The sequence below is a fragment of the Panthera uncia genome, chromosome E1 (assembly GCF_023721935.1).
Source record: "Panthera uncia isolate 11264 chromosome E1, Puncia_PCG_1.0, whole genome shotgun sequence".
Classification (NCBI taxonomy): domain Eukaryota; kingdom Metazoa; phylum Chordata; class Mammalia; order Carnivora; family Felidae; genus Panthera; species Panthera uncia.
The window spans coordinates 17,982,385-17,996,716 of NC_064814.1; the positions used below are offsets into that span (position 1 = coordinate 17,982,385).

Below are 14,332 nucleotides of genomic sequence, written 5' to 3' on the forward strand. Positions count from 1 at the left end.
TTTCCGGATGCTACCATTTTGTTTTAGTTTTTTTTTAAGTTTATTTATTTATTTATTTTGGAAGGGAAGGGCAGAGAGAGAGAGAGAGAGAGAGAGAGAGAGAGAGAATCCCAAGCAGGCTCTGCACGGTCAGCACAGAGCCCGATGCAGGGCTCAAACTCATGAACCATGAGATCATGACCTGAGCTGAAATTAAGAGTCAGAAGCTCAACAGACTGAGCCCACCAGGTGCCTCCCTGGCCCCCACCCCATTTTGTTCCTTTCCCATCCTGGGGCTTCCAGCTCAAGGGTCTGGGACTCTGGGCCTAGCCGGACATCAGACCCCAAGAGGACACAGACTCTGAGCTCCTGAAGGCCACCATGTTGACGATAACACTTCGGGGCAGTTGTGAATTCCAAGAAAATGGGGCCATCAAGCTAACAGAACCCCAAATCCCCACCCTCTCTCGGACATGGAGTTTAAACGACAACCCGAGCCAGAAAAATACTGTGCACCTCGCATGTCTTCTCGAATTGTTTCTCTCATTTCTGACAGTGCCCAGGACCCCCTTTTTTTGTTTTTTTTTAAAGACAAATATGTATTTTCAGTGGCCAGCCGGACCTAACCCAAAGCTCCGGGCGGCTCATCAGGGCCAAATCAAATGGGGGACCCAAAGCTTCCCCAAAGTTGGGGGGGGGGTGTCAGACAGAGGGCCACCGCTCTCCGGTGGGCTGGGCAGCGTGGGCAGGAGCATTTTCTGCCCCGCATCGCGATTTTTCTTGCCGCTCTCCCGCAGAACGTCTCACTCCCATAAAATCAGGTCTGCAGTAACTGCTCATTTACCTTACGTTCACACTGCTTGAAAGGAAGGAGCTGCTTCCTGACGGGGGTTTTTATAGCTTTTGCCTTTGATTTATCCTTTCTGTCGCGGAAGCAGCAGGGCAACCAGGGTTGACGTGCAGGGTGGGAAAATTGCGCTGGGCTTGCTTGCAGTTAATGGGCACGAGCACAAGTCCCCCCGGGGCTCCCTCCTTTCTGCCCCAGAGCCCAGGGCGATGCGCGTCAGCAGGTGGTGTAGGAAGACACAGCTTCTACTCACGGGCAGGTGGCTTCCCTGGGCTGTTAATGGACTGGAACAGAATGGACTGGAACAGCATTGTAGAATCTCCCCCAAAGAAAGCTAGGCATTCTCTAGCTCGGACCAAGACCAAGTACCTAGGTCTCCCTACAAGCATCAGAGCCCATTCTCCACTGTCCACGCTGGGGGTGGAACCCCTCCCCATACGCATTAGGCTCCTGAGGCATAGCACTCTGGGGCCCCAGCCCCCTCCCTCCATAACTCAGACCCCAGGTCACTTAGAAAGCCTCCCAGAAGAACCACATCCCCATTCGACAACCCTTTCCTGGAAGGAGACTGGCTGAAAAGCACTAGCAATTTTCTACCCACGCCAAGACCTTTCCTATTTGTACGTGGTCAGGACTTCAGCCCCTAGAATCTTTAGCTCAGGTGTTTCATCCACCAACTCATCCAGGATACGAAGCACTGGAAAAAGCTGCCTTTTCCAAAGAGACGCCCTAAAAAAACCCCACAACATTCAGCCAAGAGGGCTGATGCCACTTTACAGGATTCTTCAATTAGTCTAGGAAGGAAAACCTCTCACTACAAGCCATTTACCGGGCCGGGGGCAGGAGGCATTGGCAGAAAGTTGCATGATACAATATTCAAATATTTTAATCCCACTAACAGACTTTCTCTCAGCCCCCACTTTCCCCAGAGCACATCATTATTCAAATCATTTTTGTCTGAGGAAGTAAAATTTATTTTTCCCCGTGGCAATGATTTATCAGGGCTGCAAAGGAAAATGGAATTAAATTAGTCCCCACTGCTGCTGTCACTTTCATGATGTATACTGTCACACAGCCTCCAATTCTAAGGAGAAGTCTGTCACTCAAACTCACTCCCAGGTGTCAAACAAGAGTCTCTCTTCTGGAGGGGGCGCCTGGGTGGCTCAGTTGGTTAAGTGTCCAACTCTGGCTCAGGTCATGATCTCACAGTTCGTGGGTTCGAGCCCGGTGTCAGGCTCTGTGCTGACAGCTGGGAGCCTGGAGCCTGTTTCGGATTCTATGTTTCCCTCTCTCTCTGTCCCTCCCCCTCTTGCACTCTGTCTCTTTCTCTCTCTCAAAGATAAATAAACATCAATTAAAAAAAAAATATATAAGAGTCTCTCTTCTGGAATGGTGGCACGGTTTGAATCATGTCCTCTTGATCCACTGGCCGGGACCAGACCTCCCAATGGCCCGTATCACTATGTCAGGCTTCAGAGGCACGGAGGAAAAGGACAGACGGACAGACAAAACCCTGAAGCCTTTACAGAATCGTAAAACATGCTGACATGGAATGATACTGTTGCCCAAACACCTCTGTCAATGTCCCCCAAAGACAGACTTTTCAAAACGCTTGGCTTTTCACTTTTATGTATTTTTTTCCACTTTTAAACTCTAGTATGAAACACAGAACCTGTCAATGACACACCCAGGTGACCCACCCATCCCAGTCTACATGAGGCTGTCCTGCTTTTAGTTGTACAAGTCCTACATTCCAGAATTCCCCAGTCCTGGGCAAACTGGTATGGTCGTCACCCTAGAGCACTGGTTCTCAATGGGGCGGAGGGAGAATTCTACACCACGCCCCGGGGGGGGAGGGGCGCATTTGACCAAGTCTGGAAACATTTTTGGTTGGCAAAAATGGGAGGTTGGGGGAGGGGGGGCAGGGATGCTGCTGGCACCTAGTGGGTAGGGGCCAGGGATGCTGTTCAACACCCTACAATGCGCAATGCTCAGGAAAGCCCCCACAGCAAAGAATTCTCTGGCCCCAAATATTAGTAACAGTGCCGAGACTGGGAAACCCGGCCTTGGACCTCAGTGGATATGGCCACTGAACCCTTCTCACCTGTTCCCTAGGTCTCCCTAAATTACAACTGATCTGATAAGAAGGCCCCAAAACGCAGGCATAACCTGAACTGGTCTCAGCTGAAGCGTGTTTATTTACTTCATCAAGAGCTTCCGGAACTGAAAACCCAAACCATCCCTTCTTTAGAAGCTTCTGGCACTTTACAATCCAGATTATTGCCAGACTCGCCCTGATATCTAATCTCTCTTTGCAATCTAGGCTCGTTTGGGAATATTTTTTTGGCCCCAGGAGGTACTGAACATCATTAGGCCAGATGTGGTCTAAGTGGAGTCTAATTTCATTTTCTCAACGGGGATCAGAGTTATGATGGTCTGCACCAGAATCTTTATTTGAGCTGTTTTACCCACCGACTCATGCGGGATACGCAGCACTAGAATCAACCACCTTTTGGACTTAAAACATTCCCTGCAGAAAGACAGCCCGTCTGGGTTCCCTTTGCTCAGGCGTTTCTCACAGTGTCCCTGAAACCTGTCACTGTCGATGCGGAGATTGTGCTCACATAAGCAAAGCCCACTTAAGGGACTTCTAAAAAGGACGAAGCTACCTTTTAGAACCTCATTTTCCGCTGGTCCAGGAGGGATGTTCTCACCTTTTCTTTCCAACCTGGCATTTGACAATTATTTGATAAGAATCGTCGGTACCCAGTTCCGCGTATGCTGATCTCCGATTAATGACTGTTCTGGCCGGTCTTTGAATTCTGCTCGTAATTTCACTTACACGCCACCACCGCTCTCCCTACTTAAAAGAGTAGTTTGGGGGCACCTGAGTGGCTCAGTTGGTTAAGTGGCCGACTTTGGCTCAGGGCATGAGATCGCGGTTCGTAGGTTCGAGCCCCGTGTCGGATTCTGCGCTGACAGCTCAGAGCCTGGAGCCTGCTTTGGATTCTATGTTTGGATTCTGTGTTTGGATTCTGTCTCTCTCTCTCTCTCTCTCTCAAAAATGAGGAAGCATTAAAAAAAATGTTTTTTAAGAGCGGTCTGCATTGGGATTCTGGGAAAAAAGGTCTGCCTGTGTGTCAGTTCTTGGAAGGCTGTGCTCGGACAGCTTTACGGTAACACGGCTAGCACGCTGGGAAGCACTCAAGGGAGAGGGCCACGTGATGTCAGTGGCATTGGTCAGGAGTGAGGCAGAACCGAGGTGGCACGGGTTTGACTGGATGGACGTTCTAGTTCTTTTCAGATCCAGCCAGGCCAACATTCTGTTCCTGTGAGTTCCCATGGGAGAAGGTGAATGAGGAGCAGAAGGGAGAGATCCTGGCAACGTGAGAATCTGCACCATGTTCTTAAGGACAAAGACGGGACAGAGAAGAATTGCATGGACTGAAAGGCACGCTGGGAGGAAGTCGCTTACATGTTCTACTTCTCCAGGATACAAAATACAGTAGGTTAATCAATCTCATTTATTGAATATTATATTCAATACTTACACACCGACTATATATTTCCGTAGAATATGTAAGATGAAATATTCTAAAATATTTGACGTTCAGGGGCGCCTGGGTGGCTCAGTTGGTGGGGCGTCCGACTTTGGCTGGGGTCATGATCTCACGATCCGTGGGTTCTGGCCCCGCAGCGGGCTCTGGGCTGACAGCTCAGAGCCCGGAGCCTGCTTCGGATTCTGTGTCTCCCCCTCTCTCTCTCTGCCCCTCCCCCACTCACGCTCTTGTCTCTCTCTCTCTCTCTCAAAAGTAAATAAACACTTAACAATTTTTTAAAATAAATAAACATGAAAAAATGAAATATCTAATGTTCCCATACGTTATGGCCACTGAGCACTGTCACTCCCACCTAGAAGGTAAGATCCCCCAGGACAGGGATCCTCGTTCTGCCCCTGCTGCATGCCCAGCACCTAGGACAGTGCCTGGCACACAGCAGGCACCAACAGCTATCTCCTGAATGAGTAACGGTTGACTCTGAACATTCAATACTGACCATAAAGAGTCTTTCAACACGGCAAGGAAATAAGCCCGCAGGTCAGAATCTTTGACCCCGACAATCTCTCTACGACCTGTTGCCTGGGCAGCGGGCTCTCCCCAGGCCACACAAGCTCTGGGCACTGAGCTCTTACTCTGGGCAAGCTATAAGAGATGAGACCGATCTGCTTGGCAGATCTGGCAGACCTGGGAGAAGAGAAAGGCAACGTGAGAGAAAGAGCCAAGCCCTGGCAACCAAGCTGGACCAACGAGCTGGTAGGCAAAGTGACCGGCGGGCGGCTTTGCTTGCCCAAACAGGACTCGTAGCTTGGGGAAGTTGGGCCCTCTCTTACCCAGCGACACACAGAGGCCGGGAGAGTGACCCTGGAAGGCCAGAGCCATGGAACAGGAGAAAGGTGGTCCTGGTCATTAGATCGATTCAGGCATTGGGCGGAATCACCGTTATAAGCTGGCAACCCTCCCTGACGGGCAGCTGCCAGCACAGCCTAATTAATCCAGCAGCCGTGGTGGGGAAGAACATGACACTTCATGACTGAAAAACAAGCCTAAAAATAGGCTCCCTCTTTTCTCCCATGCCCCCCACCCCCATCCCTGAATCCCTCCCCTCCTAGGCTTCATGGGAAGGGACGGGAGAGATGCTGCAGATGAAAAGAAAATGAAAAGGGACCAGAGAAAAGACCCACCCGCATCTGATTCTGGGAGACAGGTTTTATTTAGAATCACTATTGGAGAGACTGATGAGTATCTCGCCTCCTTTCCCTGGATGCCAGTTGAAACGGGGATTTTTTTGAAGCCAAGCCAAGAAATACCACTTATTTGGTTAACTGAACTGGATCGGAGGCCCAAGGACAATCACCAAATGTACTAACGTAGGAGAAGTAATGTAATGTTCCGAGCGCATGAGGCAACCGCCGAGACGAACGGTGCACCCAGCGGTGCCTCAGACGCCGTAGGGAGGGGCCCGAGGAATCCCCTCCCTGGGAGAGGAGATACAAGCCAATAAAAGGACGGATGGCATTTTCGAAAGACATCAGACTCCATTTAAAAATGGGCAAAGGACAACAACAGCCATTTCTCCAATAAATGGCCAATGAGCACAAGAAGAGATTCTCAACGGTCATTAGTCATGAGGGAAATGCCAATCGAAACCAAGATGAGATACCATTTCACACCCACGAGGATGGCTAGAATCAAAAAGACAGACAATGGCAAGTGGCAGTGATTACGTGGAGAAGTTGGCATCCTCACACATTTGCTGGAGGGGATGTAAAATGCAGCCACTTTGGAAACCAGCCTGGAAGTCCCTCTCCCCACTCACTGGCAGCCCGAGCCTGGATCGGAAACTCAGTGGGATGCTTGTGTTGGGATTTTGGAATAAGTGATAGCAAGAAAGAAAAAAAAAGGGACAATTTGGACCCATCCATGGCAGTCGTGGTGGTGCCGGCAGAATGGAGTCTGTCCGCTGCCCTTGGCCCCTCGCAAGTGCCCAGGCAGCTGCCCGTTCTCAAGCCTGCAGGCAATTCTGTGGGCCACTGACATCCTTCCACGAAATGTCCTTTCTGCTCAGGTCAGACTCAGAGAGAAGGCTCTGACTACCCAGGCTCTGAGCAACTCCAGTAAGAACAGATTGATAAACCTATCTCTAAATGTGATTTGCCTTCCCATATGACATAAGGAGGGGCACCTGAGTGGCTCAGTCGGTTGAGCGTTCGACTTCGGCTCAGGTCACGATTTTTGTGAGTTCAAGCTTCACGTCGGGCCTTGTGCTGACAGCTCAGAGCCTGGAGCCTGCTTCGGATCCTGGGTCTCCTTCTCTCTCTGCCCCTCCCCCACTTGGGCTCTGTCTCTCCCTGTCTCTCAAAAATAAATACACGTTAAAAAAAAAAAAAATTTAGGTTGACGTAAGGGAGAAAATTCACTCACTTTGCCAGCTCATGAATGCAGGTTCACGGGACACAGATGTTCCTGCGTGTAAATTATTAAGTGGGCACGGTGACGTCTCAGCTAATGCCAGTCCAGCTCTCAGAACCCACTTCCCTGCGGCTGGCAAAGGGGTCTCCAAGATGCCACCCACAGCAGTGTAAGAATTATTTGGAGCTGAAGATATTTGAGAATCAACAGTTGCAGGAAGATGCTTTCACTGAACTGCCCTTATCAGCATAAAAGCGGAGCCTCTCGAAAGAATTCAGCTGTCATAAATCCCCTCCCCAGGAAGTTCACAACCAGGGAAGACTGACTCCTATCACCAGAGATGAGAAGTTATCATCGAGATAAGAAACTGGCTAATAAACAGCCGCTGTCACAAAACTATCATATCTCCTATCCATCCTCCTCAAGTCCCGTTTGTTTTTCATGAAAGCCATTTGTTTCTTCCAGAAGTGCCTTTCCCTCTCACCCTGCTCGCCCCCTAGTAAAATGGCATATAAGCCCCAAACTCTAACTGACTGTTTTTTGGGGGGCTCCCATGTACATCCATGAATAAAACAAATGTCTTTTCTCCCACGAATCCGTCAGTTTTAGTTTAATTTGCAGGCCCCCGCTCACAGAGCCTAAGTGGGCTGAGCAAAAGATTTTCCTCCCTGACACCATTCCCAAGATGGACAGATAGACTCGCAAATGCTAAACACTGTCAGCCCAGATCTTGCTTTGATCAGAAGGCAAAGGCCACGTGTTACTTACTAAGCGATCCTAATAGAGGAACAATTCACTATACGTTTAAAGTTCCAATAAGTACCTATTTAATGAATTTCAATTAGGAAGCAGCCTTGCCAAGACAGCAGTCCCATGACCTGTGCGTGCAGGACATGATTAACTCAAGGTGGCTCCAATGTGTAACAAAGTAACGGATCTGGTGTTCTTTTATGATTACGGAGATCCATATTCTTATTTTCTAGTACGTCGCATAGACATTTTTTCTTTTTCTCTTACTAAACCATCATCTCCCTGGTCCTAAGAGATGTGCCACACTCTTCCAAATATACCAAGAGTCTTTTATGTTATAAAATGATTGACCTAGTTCAGACTCATGCAAAGGGAACACAAAGTACTTTTCTCCAATGTCTCATTGGTTACTCATTTACGAATGCTGGAGGTGAGTCAGGATAATGTCTGCCACTTACTTTGAGCACAGAAAATTAAGGTTGAAAAGGATCTGAAAGGGTGCCCAGTTTAACCACCTATTTGATGTTCAAATCTGCTCAAGGACAGTCCGGTAGGTGGGAGCCCCGCTCATGTTCAGGCATCCCCAGCAAAAGCATAACGGACTCTTAAGGCGCCCTTCTGGGTTCTCACACACGCACTTAGATTCCTTCCTTAAACTGAGCCTAGACCTTTCTCCTGGCATTCTTACCCGTTGGTCTTGGTCCAGTTGGTCCCCTGGAGGTCTTATCGAATATGCATGTCTAATTCTTTTCCCACCTGCCTACACCATTACACACCCTGAGTCTGGCCTTTCCAGGTTAAATGCCCTTGGTTTTTTCAGTCATTCTTCACATCATTGGTGGTTCTCTGATCTTAACATTCATATTAACAATTTTGGAAAAATTGAATAAGTAGAAGGGACTTGCCCCACTAGATACCAAACCTCTATATTATAAGGCTATAACAACTAGGAATTTTAGAATTATATTTTCAAACTCTATTTTAGAAACAACCCTGTTGGCATCTTAATTAGATTTGTATTAAATTTATAATTAATTTGGGAATTGATGGCAACTTTATAATACGGCATTTCCTATCCATGAACATCACCACTTGTCTAGGGTGTTATTTTGGGTGCTTTTGGTTTTGTTTTGTTTTGTTTTTGTAAGCTTTACACCCAGTGTGGGGCTTGAACTCATGACCTCTGACAAGAGTCACATGGTCCACTGACTGAGCCAGCCAGGTGTCCCTGTCTAGGGTTTTTAAAAATGTCCTCCACTGGGATGTGTGGCTGGCTCAGTCAGTGGAGCATGTGACACTTGGTCACAGGATTGTGACTTCGAGCCACAGGTGGGGGCATGGAGCCTACTTTAAAAAGATAAAAATGTCCTCCACTACTGTTTTGTTTTGGTTTCTTTTCCCTCCAAAAAGATGTTGTATATCTTGTAGATTGATTACCGGGTACCTTTAAATTTCTTTGCCTATCCTTTTTCTATTATAATGGATTTTTTTTTTTTCCAGAGAGAGAGAGAGAAAGAGATAGAGAGAGTGCAGGGGAGAGGGGAGAGGGGGAGAGAGAGAGAGAAAATCCCAAGCAGGCTCCATCCATGCTCAGTGCCAAGCCCGACGTGGGGCCCGATCCCATGACCCTGGGATCATGACCTGAGGCAAAATCAAGAGTTGGAGGCTCAACAGATTGAGCTACCCAGGCACCCCCCTAATGGAATTTTTTCAAAGTTACATTTTCCACTTATTGTTCCTGCTGTATAATAACGCTGATTTTGTACATGGATTTTATCCCCAGCAATCTTGCTGAATTCCCATATTGGTGTTAACAACATGAGAGTCTGGTCGAGTCATGATTCATTATTATTATCATGATTATTATTCTTCTTCTTCTCCGAGGTATTTGATCTGCTAATGTTTTATATGGGCTTTTCACGTCTGTGTTCTTAACAGAGGTTGGTCTATCAGTTTCCTTCTTGCACTACTGTTCAGTTTTATTGTCAAGGTCCGGGTGGTAGACACTGTCAGTTACCTTCCCAGAAGTCTCCTCTCATTTCCTCCCTTTCTTAGAGCAAGATTATGCCTCTTGGACGTCTTTCTCTCTCTCTCTGTTTTCAAGATTTTTGTTTTTAAGTAATCTCTCTACGCCCAATGGAGTGCGGTATCGAGGTCACAACCCAGAGATCAAGAGTCACATGCTCTACCCTGAGCCAGCTGGGTGCCAGACTCTTCATCAGGGAGGAAAATCTTACATCTGGTTGGCCAGAACTAGGTCACATGGCCATCCCTAACTGCAAAGGTGGCCGAGAAAGGGAGTATGGACATTTTTATCCCATGAATTATTTAAAAATTTTTACATTTCTGAATGATGAGGAAGTTGACTTGTTGTCAATTTCTTATTGTAGGGCTTTGTAACCAGCAAACAGGATCTACATGATACTGATATTCTGGTAGTTGTTGAGACTGATTTCTTGCCTAGTGTGTCGTCAGTTTTTTTGTACATTTTCATGTGTTTATGAAAAGCAGGTTGGTGGGGCACCGGGGTGGCTCGGTTGAGCGTCCAACTTCGGCTGAGGTCACGATCTCATGGTTCATGAGTTTGAGCCCCACATTGGGCTCTACACTGACCGTGTAGAACTTGCTTGGGATTCTCTATCCCCCTCTCTCTCTGCCTCTCTCTCTCACTCAAAAATAAATAAACGTTAAAAAAAAAAAAAGAAGAAGAAGTAGAAAGAGAAAAGCATGTTGGTACGAGGGTGTATTAATGTCCACTACATCAAACTTCTAATTCTGCTGTTTACATCTGCTCTATGTGTGCTAGATTAATTTGGCTATTTGCTCTATCCATTTATTCAACAGGTATATTAAAATCTCCAGTTATAACTTCAGGCTACCTGTGATTTTGTCAGTGTGGTCCTATGTTTGTTCAGCTGGTTCAGGTGTGGGATTTAACTCACAAACCTTCAGTGTGACCACTGATATATTTTGCTTTATCTTACCATCAAAATTTATGTTTTTTTTAAAGTTTATTTCTTTATTTTGAGAGAGAGAGAGAGAGAGAGAGAGAGAGAGAGAGAGGGCCGGAGTGAGCACAGAGGAGGGGCAGAGAGAGGGAAAGAGAGAATCCTAAGCAGGCTGCACGATGTCAGTGAAGAGCCCAATGAGGGGCTCGATGCCGTGAACTGTGGGCAAATATCAACAGTCCAATGCTTAACCAGTTGAGCCACCCGGGCACCCCCCAAATTTACATTTTCTGTTTACCATGCCTTTTGTAGGCTTGTCTCTGTTCTTACTCTGTTTTCTGTCTGATGGATCACATTTTCTCTTGGGAGTTTTATAGTGTTTTACCATTTCTTTAGAGGTCATCTCTACATTTTTGAATATGCACACATGCCTTAACAGTTTTTAAATCAATCAACATTTGTCTCCTCCTCTTAAACAATATTAGCAACTGACAGTGTTTTTTTTATGATAATTACTACCCTCTCATCTTCTATCATTGTCCATTATTTAAATTCCAAGATTATAGGCTCATTAGCAGGATTTTTAAAACATCCTATGCTGATTCAGACTCAGTGAGATGTTTACCAATTTCTCGGCTTATTACTTTTGGATCCTCCGCTCCTCCTTCTTGGGCTCAATTTCCTTCTACTTCTAATAAAACCTTTAGTAGTTCTGTCCATGTGTGCCTCTGAGTGATAACCTCTCTGAGTACTCGATCGTCAGGAACAATTTTTGTGCACGACTCTCAGCTCCAAGTCCCCGTTTGTAGGGGCCCAAACCCACATTTCCTGTCTCCTTATGGGCACGACATTCCCTGTATGTCAGTTCTGACATATCCCAGCGTCTGGAGCCGTATCGCATCAGCTTTCCACTCTGGTTTGCATTTCCTCTTTATTTCTCGTACCTGAGGATTTCCCTTTCTTTGTTTTGAGCCAGCTTTATATTGTTATATTTCATCCTGTGTTTGCCACAGGAGGTGCGGGGCGGAGGGTCCACATTCATCTCTTTAGTTTCTATTACTGGAAGTCCAGATATTCTATTTATAACAAATTTCCCTCTTACTAATGTTTATTATTCTCCTTTAAAATAAACATCATATATTCTGATAGAGAAAACAGCCATGACAGAGACAGCTGGACAGTTCTTGCTCTGTTTCAGGAAAAGATCGAGGTTTATTTTTTTTTAAGTTTTTGTTTATTTATTTTGAGAGAGACAGACAGAGAGAGACAGAGAGAGAGAGAGTGGAGGTGGGCCAGAGAGAGAGGAAGAGAGAATCCAGCGCTATGGGGGAAGGGGACAGAGACAGAGGGAGAGAGAATCCAGTGCTATTAGAGAGAGAAAGAGAGAGAGAGAGAGGAGGAAGGGCAGAGAGACAGGGAGAGAGAATCCAATGCTATTAGCGAGGAGGCTAATGTAGTGAGGGCTCGATACCACAAACTTTGAGATCAGACCCTGAGCTGTAATCGAGAGTTGGATGCTCTGGCACAAGAACAGACGCTCAGGGGCACCTGGGTGGCCGAGTCGGTTAAGCGTCCGACTTCAACTCAGGTCATGATCTCGTGGTTCACGAGTTCCAGCCCCACACTGGGCTCTGTGCTGACAGCTTGGAGCCTGGAGCCTGCTTCGGATTCTGTGTCTCTCTTTCTCTGCCCCTCCTCAGCTCACTCTCTATCTCTGTCTCTCTATCTCTGTCTCTCAAAAATATATAAACATTTAAAAAATTAAAAAAAAAAAAAGAAGAACAGACACTCAGATCAATGGGACAGAATAGAGAACCCAGAAATGGACCCACAAACGTATGGCCAACTGATCTCTGACAAAGCAGGAAAGAATATCCAATGGAATAAAGACAGTCTCTTCAGCAAGTGGTTCTGGGAAAACTGGACAGTGACATGCAGAAGAATGAACCTGGACCGCTTTCTTACACCAGACACAAAAATAAACTCAAAATGGATGAAAGACCTAAATGTAAGACAGGAAGCCATCAGAATCCTTGAGGAGAAAGCAGGCAAAAACCTCTTTGATCTTGGCCGCAGCAACTTCTTACTCAACACATCTCTGGAGGCAAGGGAAACAAAGCAAAAATGAACTACTGGGACCTCATCAAAATAAAAAGCTTCTGCACAGCAAAGGAAACAATCTGCACAACTAAAAGACAGAATGGGAGAAGACATTTGCAAACGACATACCAGATAAAGAGTTAGTATCCAAAATCTGTAAAGAACTTACCAAACTCAACACCCAAGAAACAAATAATCCAGTGAAGAAATGAGCAAAAGACACGCATAGACACTTCTCCAAAGAAGACATCCAGATGGCCAACCGCCACATGAAAAAATGCTCAACATCAATCATCATCAGGGAGATACAAATCAAAGCCACACTGAGATACCACCTCACACCTGTCAGAATGGCTAACGTTAACAACTTGTGCAACAACAGATGTTGGCGAGGATGCGGGGAAAGAGGATCTCTCTTGCACTGCTGGTGGGAATGCAGACTGGTGCAGCCACTCTGGAAAACAGCATGGAGGTTCCTCAAAAAACTAAAAATAGAACGACCCTATGACCCAGCAATTACACTATTAGGTCTTTATCCACGGGATACAGGTGTGCTGTTTCAAAGGGACACATGCACCCCATGTTTATAGCAGCACTATCGAAAATAGCCAAAGTATGGAAAGAGCCCAAATGTCCATCGATGGATGAATGGATAAAGAAGATATGGTATATATATATACAATGGAGTATTACTCAGCAACCAAAAAGAATGAAATCTTGCCATTTGCAACTACGTGGATGGAACTGGAGGATATTATGCTAAGCGAAATTAATCAGTCAGAGAAAGACAAATATCATATGACTTCACTCCTATGAGGAATTTAAGAGACAAAACAGATGAACATAAGGGAGGGGAAACAAAAATAATATAAAAACAAGGAGGAGGACAAAGCATAAGAGACTCTTAAATATGGAGAACAAACAGAGGGTTACTGGAGGGGTTGGGGGGGATGGGCTAAATGGGTAAGGGGTATTAAGGAATCTACTCCTGAAATCATTGTTGCACTATATGCTAAGTAATTTGGATGTGAATTAAAAAAAAAAGAAAATTAAAAAAGAAAAAAAAGAGTTGGATGTTCAACCTGCTGAGCCAACCCAGACGCCCCAGATATGAAGTTTTCTAATTTTTTTTTTTTAATTTGGTATGTAGGGAACATTTCCTAAGCAATAATTTAGGAAAAGGCAATTGTCTGCCAAGAAATGGAATTTTCCATAGGTCTGTATCTATTTTCTTACATCACGCTCACTCCTCTTTGCTCTACACAGGTGATTCCTGCTCAGTATTTGATTTTCACCCTCCACACTAAGAATGCCAAAGCAGCACATTGAGAAACCGGTCTCTGTAAGGAAGTCATCCCCAGGCCAGTCCCAGGGCTCAGCTACTCTTGCAAATCGGCAGCTGGCTGGAGGCTGAACTGGTTCCAAATCCTGCGAATTCACAGCTCCTAATAGATGAATAAGATCAATCTCATTTGCATTTCATCGTGACTCAGGAATTCCCTGATACTGCATCCCTGGGTAGATTAAAACATGTCAGTTTAATCAGCCCATGGCCTTCACTGTCAGGATATCGGCCTGAGAGATTTCCATACACCATAGTGACAGGACCCAAATGCACCCATCGAGAAGGAATAGTCCACTTGAGCTTGCTGGAAGGTGGAGGCCATGTGGGCATGGCAGAGTCCCAGTGTGGCTCCTCTCAGAAATGTCTCATGGTCAAGGCACAAAGAATGGATAAA

General features: G+C 46.1%; 1 protein-coding gene across 9 annotated transcripts in view; it reads right to left on the reverse strand.

Moving 5' to 3' along the window:
- Positions 1 to 14,332, reverse strand: part of PITPNC1 (phosphatidylinositol transfer protein cytoplasmic 1) — a 268,872-nt gene that overhangs the window by 117,340 nt on the left and 137,200 nt on the right. The window lies entirely within an intron of this gene.